A 10,606-nucleotide genomic window follows, 5' to 3' on the forward strand; every position below is an offset into this window, starting at 1 on the left:
GATGCCTGAAATTCATGAATCCAAATGTCATACTTTTTTGGGAGGGTGTTGAGGAAGATTGGCCCTGAGCTAACATCGATTGCCAATCTTCCTCTTTTTGCTTAAGGAAGATCGTTGCTGAGCTAACATCTGTGCCAATCTTCCTCTGTTTGGTACGTGAGACCCCACATGATGAGCAGGGTGTAGGTCCATGCCCGGGATCCTAACCCACAAACCCCAGGCCACCGAAGTGGAGCGCAAAAACATAACCATGATGCCACCAGCTGGCCCCAAGTGTCATCCTTTTAGTACGGGGCTTCAGTTGCTTGGGAAGGGAGATGGCACCAATCTTGCTGACTCAATGAATGAAGAGTAACCCTTGCAGCTGAGGGTTCCATTTAACAAGCAGGCCCTGCCAGGACTGGGGACACAGAGACGAGTGACACCCAGGCCCAGCCGTTGAAGTACTCACGGTCCCCGCTGAGTAGTCTCGGTTCAGGGGCCCTAAGACAGCCTGGAGCTTGTTCAGAACACAGGCTCCCAGGCTCCCAGGAGGTTCTTACTTGGGTGGGGTGTTGTTAACAAGCTCCCAGGTAGTCCTTGCAGACCATCTTTGGAAATTAGTGGTTGGAATAGAAGGAATACTGAAATCATTTAGAATAAGTAATGGCTGAAATTGTTCCCAATTTGATGAATGAACCCCAAGCAGGATAAACACAAGGAAAATCTCACCTGGCACATGATAATCCAGTTGTCAAAAAACGAGCGATAAAGAGAAACTCTGCTTTAGGGGATTTAAGAGAAAGCTTTTGCAGGATGGGAGGGTGTGAGGAGAAAGCCCCAGAAGTGGGTAAGAAGGGGAGGATGGGGCAGAAGGTGAACCTGATAGTTCTGAGAATCGTCAAGGCCCTCAGGCTTGGCTAAGGAGCAGCCACTGGGCTGGCGCTGGGCAAGGGCCCAGGCTCTGTTTTGTAAGCTAATCCCCTCTCCACCTAGCCCTTCGCTGTGAGGAGCCAGGTTTGTACCCCATCCCAGCCTAGTTCTCAGAGATCTCTGGGCTGTCACTGCATAGCTGGATGCTGTTCTCACTCCATTGTGCAAATGACCAACAGGTATTTCCCAAGCCTGGCTACACACAGGGCTATGAGCCGGCCAACCCCAGGGAGACGCTGAGGCACCAGTGTCTACTCTCTGGGGATTTAGCTCTGCTGTCTGGAACCGGGCTGACCCTTGAACTGAAATTGGCCATGTCCCCTGTGCACTTTCAGAAAGTATTTACTGTATTCAGCTTTCTTTGCAGTTTTGCTTTGCTGTCCTAGCCCTGTAGGCACAAAGCAAAATTAATCTTATCCCAAGAAGCCAGTGCATCCGCAGAGTGGGGATAAGTGGGCAGGGGCAAAAAGTGGGAGTGACTGATGCTGGGCATTTGGTGGGTGGGGAGGATACTGCTCAGGTCAACAGGAACCACACCTGTGGGGAGAACCCTGCGACTAGAGAGAGGCAGCAGCAAAGGGCAAATCCTGTGGCCTAGAAGAGGGATAACCCAATGGGAGTCTGCGTCATTATGACAAACCCTGGCTACAGTGACGATATTAGCTCATGTCTACCAGGCACATATAGGAAGCTGGACACTTCCAGTGTTCTAGATGCTTTAAGTGTCTTAACTAACTTAATCTTCAACAACAACCTAAGGAAATAAGGAGAGGTTAAATGATCTGCCAAGGCAGCAAGTGGCAAAGTTGTGGCTTATCCTCTAAGCCACACCACCCTCAGAAGTGAGCATAAGGAGACTGAAGCTGTTGGCTTGTTGGGTGGAGAGCCAAGCATGTTAGATTGGAGGATCAGCAAACTCTCCTGCCCCGGGGAGTCTCATCTGAGCTTTTCCAGGCTTAAATGCTCAGTTTGCATACAGGATATCAGAAAATGAAAAAAGCAGCCACTTGTCCAAAAATTGTACAGCCGCCAGGGTGGAGGTGAAGGCGATTTCAGCCTCTGCCACTCCACCATGCAGCTGTTACCTGCCTGGTCTCACCTCCCATCACATCCTCTCTCTCTCCTGCCTTCCTGCTCTGCCCTTACTGCCACCAAACCCGGGGGTCCAAACATTTTATGGACTTCCCTGCCCTTCTCCCTTCTCTCCAAAAGTTATCCAAATCTTTCAAGACTCAGCCCAAATCTCACCTCTTCCAGAAAGCCCTCACAGCCGTCCCTGGTTGGAATAACTCTGTCCTTGGCCTGTGTGCTGAGACGGAATGTTCTTTCAGCATCAGCCACAACTCACCATGCATGAGGTCCCTTCTCAGTGCGTCTGTCTCCCTGGGGGCATAACCACAGGGATTGCTCGGTATGTAACTGACACCTGCCCACATCACAGGCAGCAGGTGATGGTAAGCAGGCCATTAGAGAGTCCTGAGGACATCTCTCTTCATTGACATGAAAAAGCTTAGGCTTAGAATCCATACAAATTCCATGTAAAAAGCAAGAAGGTAAGATGAAAACATGATGGATGGGATTTTACTCTCAAAATCTATTTTCTTTAAAATTTTCTATGTTCTATAAAAATAAAATAGTTTTAGCACAGCCGGCATCTTACATAAATGAAGATGAGCCCTACTTCTTCATTCCATTAAATTTTAATGAGTTCATTCACTCATTCACCAGACATTAATTGACTGATCGCTCAAGAGCTATACAAGCTGGCAAATATTCATAACAGGGAGTGAGAGAGGATAGTGCAGGGTTAACTGCACAGACTCTTCAGCTGAACTGGCTGTGTGTAAATGCCACTCTGCCACTTACTAGGCATGTCACCTTAGGTAAATAAGTCACAAACTCTCAGCATATCAATTTTCCCATCTATAAAATAGAGACAATAATGGTGGCACCCATCAATGTTGTTATGAGGATTAAACAAACTAATATATATATAATATATAAAGCAGTCAGAATAGAGCCCTGAAAGGATAGAGGGAATGGGGAGGGACGGGACAAGAATAACCCATGGGATGGCGGGCCAACTGGATGGAGTAAGAGAGGGCAGATCTGGGGTGGCCCCAAGTTTTTGATTTAGGCCACCATGGGGCGTTAGTACCCAAAACAGGAAATCCAGCAGGAGGATCTCGCAGGTGGCCGTGCTGTGAAGCTGTGGGGAGGGGCGGGCAGAGGTGATGGCTTCAGTGTGGAGCATGCTGTGTTTGAGTGCCACTCCTAGGTGTTGTTCTGCTGCGTGGTGTTTTCCTGGGCCCCCACCCGACACACACACTTTTAGAACACAGTTACTGTGTCTTACTCATTTCTGTATCCACCCCCTCAACCTCCCCGCCCACCCCAGCACCCCGCCAGGCCTATGCTCTCTGCTCAGGGGCTGCAGCTGAACTGGGTTTAAAGGGATCCAAGCTTGCTCCCTGCCCAACCCTCTAGATCAGATAACTGTATCACAAACAGCACCACTCCACCTCGCCAGCCTCTGAATTAGTGCTGTGCTGCCCTGGGGGAGTCCAAGAGAAGCCCCCCTTCCACCTGAGGGGGCCAGCCTGCCGGGGACCCTGCTGTCAACCCCAGAGCTGCCACATCAACCTTGGGACTGGGCTCTCTTCAAAGCTTTCCCATCTCCCCACAGGAAGAGGACATGGGCCAGAGGCCCCTGCAGCAATGGGAGGAATGGATGGAATGAAGAGAGTGACAGTGAAAGCATTGAGAAGGTCAGTCCCACATTTACTGGTCCCATAGAACGATGGCTCCTTGGAGACATTTGTTCACAGGAGGATGGAAGCCTTACTCGCCGCCCCCCCTCCCCAACTCCCATCCCTGCTGGCCACCCAAGCAAGGTGCTGCCTGGAGTGAACCCATAGCTCTTGGGCTTTCTCTGCTTCCCACAGGGCCATCAGTAAGGAAAATTAAGACAAAAGACCCCAGTTTGATGTAAATCCAGAGGCAGCCAGACCCCAACAATGGAGCACTTTCCTCATCCCACGTTCCCCTGGAGCATCCTTGGCTCAGCAAGCATGAGCTGGGCTCCCCTGAGAGCTGAGCGTGGAAAGGAGCCCCACATCATCATGGGGGAGTGAGTGTGCCTATATGTGCACCCATGCGTGCATACATGCGAGCCTGTGTACTCATGTGTGCACATGTGTGAGAGTGTGTGCACCCACGGGGCATGTGGGCATGGCTGCATGCTCACACATGCACTCATGGTGCTCATGTATACATCTATGTGTCTGCATGTATGTCCATGTATATGTTGCTGATGTGCATGTCTGTGTGTGCCCACGTGCGTATGTACGATGAGCGTGCATGTGTGTATTTCCAGAGTAGAGAGAGCAGTGGGGTTCATTTTTGCAAAGTTGCTAATCTGTTTGTGAGCAAGTAGGTAGGAGTGGGCCTGGGTGTCATTGTGGGAATAGCAGCCATATGTTTACTGTGAGGGAGGATTTCTGCCCAGGTGTTTGGGACTGAGGACAGGTCAGGTGAGGTGGAGCAGCCATCCTTCCGGCTGAGGCCCTGCCTGTCCTTCTCAATCTTCTTGGGGTCACCTCCCAGGGCCTTTGCCAAAAGTGCCCCAGTTTGATGCCCTGGGTTGGGCTGGCCTGCCCAGCAGGAAGGCACAATCTCTTGGAGGCCCTGAGGAGGGGTGAGCTCAGTCTCTGAAAGCTGAAAGAGGCACGTGGAAGTGTGGGGCGTGAGCAAGAATTCACTTCAACTCCTCCAGCAGTTGCTGGTAAAGAAGATGCATTCTCAGTGGGAGGCCCTGCTCTGGGATGGGAGGGTCCCAAGGTGAGGGGGGGGCTCTGTCTGCTCTAGCAGTGGAGACTAGGTGACACCACTCAACAGATCCCCAAATACCGTGGGGGCCTCAAGGGGCAGCATTTGAATTAGGTCATAAACGACTGGAAGAATGTCAGAAGAAGGAAGTGGGAGGGAAAGGGGGCATTCTAGGTGGCAGACACAACTGGAGCAGAGGCACCGAGGTGAGAAAATGCAGGGTCTGCTTGAGAAAGTTAGGGCTGAAAGAACCTCAACGCTCCTCTGGAGGCTGCCTTCTTCAGGCATGTGGGAGAAAACCAGGGGTCAGAAAGAAAGTGCTTCTAAGAGCTAGAAGCAGAAACGAGGTGCCCTGACTTCCAGGTCAGTGCTCTTTCTGCTGCTCCAGAAAGCCCGCGAGGAAGAGCGCCAGGGACTCAGACGGTTGATTTTGCTTCCTTTGCTTTCTCATCCCCAGCTGATGAAGGGCTGAGTCAAGGCTCCCTGTTCTTGGCCTCCCTCTGCCAGCAGCTAGCTGTGTGACACTGAATAAGTCACTTTACCTCTCTGAGCCCCTCATTTCTGATTGGAAGGGGCTATAAGGCCTTGCCTCACTGGGCAATGCTCCCCTTGACTCCTTAGTGAGTGAAAATTTGTCTTAGTCATCCTCCTACCCCTAGCACCCAGCAGAAGCTACAGCACAAGGTTGGGGCTCAAATATGTGTTCTCAAATGAAGGAAAGAAGAAATGTGGAGCTCCATGACTCTCCTTCTACCACCCTCCTTTGAGAGCCCCAGCCTCTCCCCTCCCCAAGCAGGCCAAAGGGTGAAGGAGGCCCAGAATCATGCAGACTTTGAAAGGGAAGGCAGAAAAGATAAATAACCTAATTGTGCAGAGGCCCTAGCTCTCCCCGTCTCTGGGTAGATGCCCTTGAGAGTGCCCCTCCTTGCAGCCTTGGCTTTGCTGAAATCTGCCGTGGTGAGGGGGCTAAGAGGGGGCACGGACCCAGAGCAGAACACAGGGGTGGCTGGACCCAGGAGGAGCCCTGGCAGGCCTCTCTCTCACTCCTGCTCTTCCCCCTCTCTGCCTCTCTGCTCCCAGAAGTGTCCCAAGCCCTCTGTCCCAATCGTGAGGGGTTGGGTTGGCTCTGAACCTCCTGTTTCCCGTGCCAATCATTCCTTAATTTTTTCAAAGTCCCATAACTCTCCTTTTTTGAGGCCCCCCCTTTCATACTAAAATTTGTATTGCTCACTTCCCTCTTCTGTGATGGCAGCTGTATTTCTTTTAACTTTGTAAAATACACACACACGAAACTGATCCATGGTGATAGAAATCAGACCGTAGTCATCTCTGGGGTGAGGACTGACTGGGAAGAGGCACAAGGGAACTTAGGGGTGCCGAAAAAAGTTCAAAATCTTAATCTAGGTGATGGTTACACAGAAATATGCATTTGTCAAAATTCATCGAGTGGTACGCTTAAGATCTGTGCATTTTACCGTATGTAGATTATACCTCAATAAAGTACTGCTAGCATCTAAAAGACACACAAACAGAGAAATACCAAGAACAGCCATGCTTAGCCTGTGTAAATACCACCCAGAATGCTGGGTGCCCTGTCTAGTCCACAATGCCCGGCGGTGACCAAATGGCTCCCCTGGGACGCCAACACCCCCCAACTGGGCATCTCCACTCCAGACACCATGCTCCCCTTGCTCCCAGTTTCGTAGGGATGGCATGGAGCCCATGGGCTTTGGAGCCTAGAATTTCCCATCAGTGCAACCCCAAGCTTGACCGTAACTCCTGTTCTGGTGAGTTGAAGGAACAGAAAACACACCCGTTTCCCCTTTCTGGGAGGGGGGTTTCCGTCCTGGCCTCCCCAGGCTGAGTCTTGGCTGGGGGGTGGGGGGATGTCCCCAGTGAAAGTCAAGGAGAAATGTGCCTGCCCTGCATCCCTGCTAAAAATAACGCGGGTGCCTCGGAGCGGCAGGAAGGACAGAATCATGTTTTGCTTTAAACCTCGAAGCGGCTCAGCAGTTGGGGGCGAGCGATCCGAGAACCCTGACGGTGCTCTCCCCACCCCCCAGCTGCAGCTGGTCCTCTCGGGGGTGTCTGGGAAGGGTGTGTGTGTGTGTGGTGACAGGGCCTCCCAGCAGAGCGGGAAGCTGTGGAAGGTTAAGGATGGGTGGGGAGGGGTCTCTGTCCCGCTAACTGGAGTGTGCGCAGGCTGGAGGGGCCAGAGTCACGTACTCCACGGGGTCCCCACCTCCTCTGAGAAGCGCTCTGTCCCAGCAGCCCAGGCCCGGCTCCCTCGGCGGCCCCTGCCCTCCTGCCGCGTGGCCGCCTGCCCCTCAGGGGCTCCTGGCACATACAGGGCTGGGGATTGTCACTTCGCAGTCCCCGTCTCTGTCTGGCTTCCGCTCTGCCCAAAGAGATCGGGAGGTCCTCAAGGGCGGGTGCGGTCCAGCACGGAGGAATTTCCCTGGAAACGGGAAGTACAAGATGTGTCAGTGTGGGATCCCAGCACGAGGAGAGAGAGGCTGAGTAAAGGGAAGGGGCCCTCCTAGCCACCCTCTCTTGCTCTCTCTCCTCCCACAGCTCCCCCACCTGGCTCATGCATCAGAGGCCTCCCACGGGGGCAGGACCATTCTGCGGCTGACCTGTCTTCCAAGGGAATCAAGAACTACCACGAAATGACTGTGTGCCATGTTCCAGGCACCGGACTGAACCTTATACGAATTAGCTCATTTAAATCCTCTCAGCAAGCCTGTGATATTGGAATTATTACTCTCCCTATTTACAGATGACAAAACTGAGGCTTATGGTGAGGTAGTGTTCATCCCAGTATCCCACTGGTAGTACATGGCAGAGAGAGGGCTCGAAGTCATGATCTGGGACACAGAGAATGTCCAGGATGATCACCCAGAGAACAATGAGATAGAATTTTGGAAACTGGACCTTCCTAAATAATCTAGGACTCATGGTTGCTGTACTTGATACCTTGGTAGAAAAAAGAACAGTCACTTTAGAGCCAAAATTTGTACTACCAGATACAATTTTGGCCAAGGAACTTAACCATTCTGAGCCTCAGTTTCCATCTCCACAAAATGGGTACAATAATCCTTGCATAGAATTGCTGGGGAGTACTGAATCTAAACCCAGCATTTTTCCTAAACCTTGAAAACACCAAACTCCCTCCTGCCTCAAGGCCTTTGCATGTGCTATTTCCAATGCCTCAAACCCTAAGCCCCCAGATGTTCATGTACTGGTTTGTTCTCGTCATCTAGGTCTCAGTTCAAACAGAACTTTCTCTAGAGCAGCTTTCCCTGACTACCCAGCCCATCCCATTATTCTCAATTGCATCACTGTTTTATTTTCTTTGCACTTATCATGATCTGAAATTATCTTGCTAATTTATTTGTTTTGTTTGTTTATGCCCTATCCCCCTGCCCAACTGCCAAGGATATAAGTTTCTTAAATGCTGGGACCTCTGTGGGGTTCAATGACCCATGCCTGGTGCTCAGAGCAGCAGTTGGCAAACATCAGAACCTGCTAAACATTTATGAATGAATGAATGCTTGCACTTTGGAAACAGCATTATATTTAAGTGTCTGACCCTCCCACAGGCTTCCCTGAGCCAAAAGGCAGTAAATGTGGGTTAATGGGGGTTCAAGAGTGCTTTGGGCCTGGCCCACGCCCAGCCCTGAAGCTCCCAGGCTGCAGGGAGCCATGGGGCTGCTCCGGCTTCCGGCTGCTCCAGGATAAAGGTCAACCCTTTTGCCGGAACATGGGGTTCTGCACCATCTGGGCCTGCCTGCCTCTGGCCTCAGCATCCTGAGCTCCACGTCCACACCAGTCCAAACAACTCAGAGTGCCTGCCAGAGAACATGGGGCTGCTTCACGCCTGTGTGTCTTTATAGATGCTGTTCCTTCTATCTGGAACACCCTGCACCCTTGCTCTGCCTGGCTAGCTCCCCACAGACTTGAAGACCCACCTCCTCGGAGTCCTCCCTGACCCCTCTAGCCACACCCAGTCCTCAACTTTCTGGGGCATTATAATGATCTGTTGAAGGCAACAACCAGCTTTTGTGCTCCCAGGTTGAAGCACAATGCCTGGTGCACACAGGAGGTGCTTAATAGATGCTCTGGCACAGCTTTTGGACTTTGAGTCCCCAGGCTTTAACACAATTCCTGCGGCACACAGTAGGTGCTCATTAAGTGCCCACTGAATGCACGAACCTGAGCAATCTGACACTGGCAGAAGCTGGAGGCGAGGTGAGGAGTAGGGATGCGGGTAGGAAGGGAAGATGCTGCTCAGAAACAAGGGGTCGTCAGAGGGAAGAAGGCAGAGGGGACCTTAGGAAACTTCCCAGAAGACTGGACATACAAAAAGCAAAAATAAGAAGTAAACACAGACAGACGGAGGCATATACACAGGGCTCTCAGTGAGGAAGGACAGAGAAAGAGAGAAGGAAGGATAGAAGAGGAAGAATAAACGGGACTCGGAAGGGACAAAATGTACCCATGAGAGCCGCAGAGGACAGGAAGCCAGAGACCAGGACAGGCCAACTAATACAGGATGTCTGGTGCCCTTGCTTCAGTCCCTGGGGTAGATAAGGGTAGCATGGGCCTCGTGGTGCTGTGGTCTGTTCCTGGGGTGACAGGGCTGGGTGAAATCGCATGTCACCAGGTTTGGGGACATCTTGGGAAATTCTTTCTCTCTTAGCTCAGGAGAAGCCCTGTATTATGAAACAAAGCAACCCAGATATCACGGTCTCAAACCTGGTTTCTTAAAGCTCAACCCTTTTGCTAGAATGGGGGCTCTGCACCATCTGGGCCTGCAACTTAGCTCCTCTTGCCTCAGTTTTCCCATCAGGAAAGTGGGTGTTACTCTCCTTACTTTAGAGGAACATTACGATCATACTGTGTCAGGGCGTGTAAATGAAACAAACACAGTCTGATACAAATGCCAGGGACTGATATAACGGTGGTCATTTCTCCCAAAGCCCTGCCATGAGTGGGTTCTAGGAGAGGCCATGGCACCATGTCACTGGGTGCCACAGGCGGACGTGAGTTCAGAGCCCTGGAACTCAGGCTCATTCCCTGGTTTTTGGATCCCAGTGCCAGATCAATACAACAAGGCAAAGTTTATTTCCAGGTGAGGGGGTGAGCGGCACAGGCATGCCAGCCGGCCAAGAGACACCTGAGGCTGCCCACAGCCAGCAGGCCTGACCATCCAACTCCACCACTGAGCATCCTCTGGATTTCAGCCTGTCAAAAGGGCTGCGAATGGTTTTCTGGCTGTCAGATTATACCTCAAGGCATGCCTGACCTCTAAGGAGCCAGAGTTCCTGGAACCATTTGAAGGCAGAAGGGAATAAGACTCTGAGCCTTGAGTGATGGAGGATTTACGATTTAGGCCCCTGATCTAAGCAAGCCAGTAGACCCTTTAGAGTGTCGGCTTTGACATCAGACAGACCTGAGTGTGAATCCCAGCTCTGTCACTTCTCTGAGCCTCAGTTTCCTTAACTGTCAAAGAGGGCTAACCATAGTACCCACCTCCCAGAGTTGCTGCGACAAGTAAATGAACTTGAGCATATAAAGCCCTAAGCCCAAGGCTTGGTCGCTAGTGGGCAATCAATATTACCTATTATTGTGAATAATAATATCACATGCTCCTGGGGGAGGAAGGTCAGATCATAAATGGATCCATCTCTGAATATCTAGCCACTTTGAGGAGGTCACAACTCAGAAAATCATGAAGTCACCAAGTGTCAAATTCCCTTTTGCAGCCTCTATTAGGAACGTGTGACTCCTATCCCCCCCGCCCCCACCTCTGCTGTGTTCTCTGTGACTGATAGGGGACGATCACAGATTAGCAGGTCTGCCC

General features: G+C 51.4%; 1 protein-coding gene across 3 annotated transcripts in view; it reads right to left on the bottom strand.

Annotated features, from left to right (window-relative positions):
- Positions 1-10,606, bottom strand: part of FKBP5 (FKBP prolyl isomerase 5) — a 128,355-nt gene that overhangs the window by 111,761 nt on the left and 5,988 nt on the right. For all 3 annotated transcript variants that reach the window (XM_070585969.1, XM_070585968.1, XM_070585966.1), the window contains exon 2: positions 6,983-7,198. The gene's annotated coding sequence lies outside the window, so the exon portion shown is untranslated. The remainder of the gene's footprint in view (positions 1-6,982; positions 7,199-10,606) is intronic.

This window comes from Equus przewalskii, chromosome 19 (genome assembly GCF_037783145.1).
Source record: "Equus przewalskii isolate Varuska chromosome 19, EquPr2, whole genome shotgun sequence".
Classification (NCBI taxonomy): domain Eukaryota; kingdom Metazoa; phylum Chordata; class Mammalia; order Perissodactyla; family Equidae; genus Equus; species Equus przewalskii.